Here is a 6,646-nt window from a genome sequence, read left to right as displayed (position 1 = left end):
ACATCTGCCACAACATTTTGCTCCCCTTTTTTATAGATGATTTCAAAGTCATAACCCAACATCTTTGTGACCCATTTTTGTTGCTCTTCATAGGATAATATTTGTTCTAAAAACTATTTAAGACTATCATGATCCATTTTTACGTTGAAGTGTCTTCCCATTAGGTAGGGTCGCCATTTCTTAAGTGCATGTAGTATTGCCAACGTTTCCTTCTCATAAATAGCTTTGTGTAAATACTTTCCTTTGATTGGATGACTTTCGAAAGAAATGGGTCTTTCATCTTTCATTAAAACAGCACCAATTCCATTTCCTGAAGCATCACATTCCACAATAAAGGTTTTTGTGAAGTCCAGTGTAGCTAAGACCGGTGCTTGGCACATTGCTTCGAAGGCCTTTATTTCTTTTGGAGTCCATGAAAATGCATCTTTCTTCAATAATGTTGTTAGAGGTGCTACTATTCTCCCATAATTCTTAAAAAACTTGTGATAATACCCTATCAACCTGAGAAATCCTCACAGATGCTTTATGGATGTGGGGATTTTCCATTCCTTAATGGCTTTAATTTTGCTAGGGTCTACCTTAACACCTTCATGAGATATAATATGACCCAGATATTCCACCTCTTGTACTCCAAATAAACATTTGGAGCTTTTTGGATATAATTGTTTCTCCTCCAATAGTTTGAGCACCCTGTCAACATGTTGAACATGATCCTTCCAAGACTTTCTATATATTAGTATATCATCAAAGAATACTAACACAAATTTTCTAAGGAAGGGTTTGAAAATGAAATTCATCAAACCTCGAAATGTAGAAGGTGCATTGGTAAGGCTAAAAGGCATGACCAAAAACTCATAATGACCCTCATGAGTTCTAAATGTTGTTTTCAGAATGTCTTCAGTCTTCATTCTGATTTGATGATATCTTGAACGAAGATCCAACTTGGTGAAGTAAATTGATCCATACAATTCATCCAATAATTCATTAATGACAGGAATGGGAAATTTATCTTCAATAGTGAGCTTGTTGATATCCCTATAATTCGAACACATGCGTCATGATCCATCCTTCTTGTGCACCAATACTATTGGAGCAGAGAAAGAACTTTGACTAGGTTGAATTATACCAGCCTCTAGCATTTCTGCAAACATACGTTCAATTTCACTCTTTTGGGCATAGGGATATCTGTACGGCTTGATGTTTGGAGGAACACTTCCTGGAATCAAATGAATAGCATGATCATGGTCATGAATAGGTGGGAGTCCTTTGGGAGTCCCAAATACCTTGGAATGATTTTCCAAGACTTTTGGAGATCTGGAGAAATAGATGATTTTGATGTGGGAACCTCTAGTGAACATAATTGTGCAATTACGCCTTGTTGTTCCTTCTTTAGAAGATTTTTCATACCATTATAGCTGATTATCTTTCCCAATTTCCCTGCAATACCCCTTAATTCAACTTCCTTTCCTTCTACACAAAATTTCATGAAAAGTTCTTGAAAATTAAAAGTTATTGTACCCAAAGATTGTAGCCATTGGACTCCTAGTACAACATCAGCACCACCCATTGGAATGGAAAGCATTGGGCTATTCAGTACATATTCTCCCATGGATAGCTTGATATTATGGCGCTTTCCAAAGCAATTTATGGTTCCTTCACTTGCAACCATCACTTGACACTCTGGTGCTGGATATAGGAAGAAATTCAATTCCTTGGCTATCTTACAATGAATAAAATTATGGGTACTTCCCAAATCAATCAACACTATTACCTTTTTTCTTCTTGATATGTCCTTCTATCTTGATAGTTTGAGGAGGGGTAATTCTAGCCAATGCATTATAAGATATGGTCAGATTCATTTCTTCTTTATCTAGGGTTTGTTCCTAGAGTATATCCTCTTATTTTGACATTTATTGTTCCTTTTCTTCCTCCTCTTCACAATCTATGTAAAATAATTTCTTCTCAGCAAACTTATGACCTTTAGTGTATTTGCTATCACAACTGTCACAAAGCCCTTTTGGTCTTTTTTCTTCCAATTGTTGTGGTGTCAACCTTGTAGGTTGTGGAAGGCTAGGGGCAACAACACTTCCATCTTTATAGTTGTGAGTGGTAGGCTTCCTGGTTGCCATAATGTTTCTTTCCATTTTTCTTGCTAACCTGAATGCCTTCTCCAATGAATCAAATTCCCAAAGGCGAACCTCATGTTGGATATTATCCTTTAAAGTCCCTATGAACACATCAATCTTATGCTCCTCTAGAATATCTTTTACCCTTATGTTCAATTTTTGGAAGTCCTCAATGTGCTCCATCATTGAACCCTTTTGTTTGAGATTTATCAATTGGCTAAAAAAAGTGTTTCTTTTTCTATCCTCATAATGTGCTATCATTTCTTCCGTAAAAATTGCCATCGATACCATACAAACTAATTTGGTTCCAAATATAAAGTTGCAATACATACCTTTTGTTTGTTTTGCACATTATGGAGATCGAAAAATTGCTCCATCTGTAGTATCCATGTTCTGGGATCCTTGCCATCAAACTTCCTCATATCGATTTTTGGAACATGGTGGGTCTTCAATCCAACATTAGAGTCTATGAAATCACGATTAACATTTCTTTTGTTCTCATCATGAGTTTCCTTTACTACCCTTTCACCATTAGTAACCATTTCTTGTAGCAACTTATTCAAATTTATCTTCAATTCTTCCATCTTATCATCCATGCCATTCATCTTAGTGTCCATGCCATTCATCTTAGCTTCCATGCCATCCATCTTAGCTTCAATTACCTTTTGTGAGAGTGAAATTTGTTGTACTTGGTCTTGTAATTTTGATATATCATGTTGCATTTCTTCCTCTTCTTCACGAGTCATGCTAGAGATTTCAGGTCGCCTAATAGGTGTTTCGATTTTATTTCTTTGGGGCATCAATTAATGTTAATAATTCTTCACTATTCCCTTTGAATTCCTTCAAACTAATTTTTCAAACCAATCTTGTGCAAACTTTAAAAAAAACTACACACCTTGTTTTTCACTTTGTAAGAGCTCTATATTGAATCTGTTGTATCTCTGTAATTGCGGGCCTTGAATATTTGAAATCGCTTCCTACACTAGCCCTTTGAGTCCTCTTTCTAACCCCACAAGTCTGATCAATATTGGATTCTCCAAGGAAGCATTATGCTAAATATCCCACGGTGACCTGATTATAGACTAGTTCAGTAGAGCGAACTTGTACGAAGTACCACATGTCACTCTTTTGACCTTCGTACCTAAAACTGATATAAAGAAAACTACAAGCCATCCTCTTTCTGAAACTTCTTACGAAAATTCAATCTGATGCTCAGAAAAAAAGTTATGACAATTTTCCCTAGGTCACCTGTTTGGAATGTAATTCGAGAATCTGTAAAACCCTAACTTCCTCATACCATATCTCCAAAAATATAGTGATAAAAGCTCTGAAATTCGGACCTGAAGTGTAGAACGATTTTGACTCAAATAAATTGGTTTTTAGCTTTTGAAACATCGCAGAAAATAAGTTATAGCGAAAATACCACGATGACCTATTTGGAGCAGTGAAACCATAGAATCCAAAGCTCTGATACCAAAGTTTATGAAACCAGCTCACAAAAATATAGAAAAGATAGATCAACGCCTTAGAATTCAGCCTCTTCGAGGGGGAAACCTCTTTTACATTACACAAATGAACAATTCTTGGATGATACAAATGACTAAACCTCCCTTCTATATATAAGAGTCTAAGGGGTCACAATATAATCAAGCCGACATAACAGTAATAACATAAGGGCACAATAATAACAATAGTGGGTTTCTATGGGGCACACTAATAACAATATGGAGATAATAGGGGCACAATAATAACAATAAGGGATACAATGACAATAGTAATGGGGGAATCACTAGTATTATAGGGACCTAACATAGACTGCATGGAAAATAATGCAGTTGCAACCTAGGAAGATGCGTATAGGAAGCTGCGCCATGGAGGGAGGTGTTGCGCAGCACAACAGACAAGTGACCGTTGGAGTCACTATTCATGGCTGGAGATCCAGAAGACACTTCAAAGGAGTGGGTTGGCAGCGTTTTAGGCAAAATATTTGAAGATCTGTCACCAAAACAACATTAATTGTCAAACTTTGGGGGGAACGGTTGGATTTGAATTCAAAACCCCCTATAAATTCCACATGTCGGCCCAACAGAGAACACTTTGCCCCCTTAGAGTTGTTGTTGAATTTTTCTGTCTATCGCTTATGATCCGAGCATTTTGGAAAGAATTCCTCGCACACACAAACATTTCTCTTGAAGCCCATGAGTTTTTTATGGGGAGGATGACTGCCACTGACCTTGCCGAAGCCCTGAGCTTGGAAGTAGCTATATCTGACGCTCCATGACCAAAGTATCCAGTGTAGAAGCTAAGCATGTGGTACCCATAGCACTGAGGTCACCAAGGCCGAAACAAACCATGGCGAAAGACAAACAACCTGCCATGAAAGAGAAGCAACCTGTAGCAAAGGAAAAGCAGAAAAAGCTGGTGCAGGTACGCGCTTCCCCAAGGAAGCATACCGCGACACCAACACAGAAGAAAGATAAGTAGCCAACAAAAGATAAGCAGAAGGTAGTGGACCTGGAGGCGGAAGAAGGCTATGGAACAGACAACATTGACTGTTAACGGGAAAAGTGTCTACTCAGAACGCCCCTATCCCACTAAGGTGTGACAGTACCTTAGAAACAAACAGAGAAAACTATTTTCGTATTCTTCTTTATGAACTATAAACGAAGAGGAATAGGATGAACCAACCTGTGTCTTGCGCTAGTCCTTTGATCCAATCTCTCTCCTCTTTGACAGCTTCCAGCTACCTGCTCCCTTACTTGCCCAGCTTCACCAAGTTCCTGCAAGATCACAGAAGAAGAAAACTACACAAAGACATGGATTTATATTCATAAATAGCTTAGGATCAGATTTAAGCTAAACATGCAAATATAACAAAACATCATTGATACACAAGCATGTAGGAGAAACTCAAATAGTTTTATTGATATAACAAGAAGGTCCAGGAGGAGTTACAACCGATGATTCCTGATCCAGCATCAACCCCCCAGCAAATGAATCCCCTCTTCACCTCCAACAAAGGATAAATCACCCAATACATTGATCTCTATCTCAAAACCAACAGCAATTCTCTGCAATGTACAAAATTCCAGCCCCTGGATCTCTGGGATGAGGGATCCATATATAGATGTATGCAAAGAGGATGAGTCAGCTTATGATTTGACTAGTGGCTTCTCTCTGTCAGTTCTTGCTTCCACTTGGAGACTGAGAGCCTCTTACTCATCCTTGGTCGAACTCAGTGAGGCAAGTGTCATTGGGGAAGATTCTGGAAGCTTCCATTGTCTGTCCACCTCGCGGAATGACACTGCCATTTGTCATTTCCCGCTCAGCGCACCCTGGTAGTGCATTTAGGTGCATTGCAATGCACCTAGCTAGTGTACTTGGGTGCTATGCAACGCAGCTAGCTAGTGGAGCAGCTGAAATGATCCTGATTTGACTGATTCTGAGCAGTTTCTGGTGGAGAACTTCTGGGAGAAGCTGTAATTGGTTGACCTTGTTCCTCTAGGGGTAGGAACAACACTTTTAGGGACTTAGGATCCCTTGGTTTATGGACATTTCATGCTTAGAGCTGTAAGGCACAAAAATGTCTATAACAGTTGCCCCCTAAAGTATGAGGCCGTTTATCGGGTGAAATGCTTTATTAGGAGGATCCGAAGTTCTTTCAATGCTGGGAGGAGACCTATAATAAGATACAATACAATACATTATCTTCATACTGTTTTCATGATCTAGCTGAGGCGGGCATTCCCATGCTCAGCTTTATAAATTCATTTTTATGTACACAGGACATACAATCGTCTGATGGTAGACTGATGATTCTGATGAAGTCATCATCCTTTTGGTAGGATGATTATCTGTGCTGCAATGTTGTACATGTCAATGTCTTTATTTTTCCTGAATATATATCGCAGCCCGGATGGATGAAACTAGATCCGGGGTCTTCAATCTCGTCCGATCTTCACTCGAAGTACAAGTCGATCCATGTGAAAAATGTTTTGAAGTCGAACATGGAAAGACATCGCTTGATTACCAGTCGATGATGTAAACTGTTAACAAGCGCGAGAGGAATCACCGATAATGATGATGACCCTTAAGGTACTGCAGTACAATTCACGTGGTGTGAATAAAGGACTTGGCGTCGAACACCACGCAAAATCTTTCGGTCGAAGGTCATTGATTTATACCTATCGCCGGAAGTGAGAAACTTGCCATTGAGGCATGCAAGCTTCAAAGTACTGAATGGGGTGTTCCTAGATCAACTTCTTGGATAATGAGCTGATGTCGACAAGAAGCGATCCGTCAAAGGAGGGCCTTGATGAATCCCACATCAATGACACGGAACGGAGCAAATGATTTTGATAGAGGTGAAAACGATCTGATGATATATGGTTCAGGATGGCGGTCATGAAAGAATGAAGTATAATGTATGGTAGTGGATGGGACACGGATGACTTCTCTGGATGACTTCTCTAGAACATGTCGGCGACACTTATGTGATGGACTGGTAGCATTTACCCCAA

The sequence above is a fragment of the Pinus tabuliformis genome, chromosome 1_2 (assembly GCF_031772625.1).
Source record: "Pinus tabuliformis cultivar Carrire ecotype Pingquan chromosome 1_2, CPIR1, whole genome shotgun sequence".
Taxonomy (NCBI): domain Eukaryota; kingdom Viridiplantae; phylum Streptophyta; class Pinopsida; order Pinales; family Pinaceae; genus Pinus; species Pinus tabuliformis.
The sequence above is the reverse complement of the archived record's forward strand: the minus strand, read 5'-3'. Positions refer to the sequence as shown.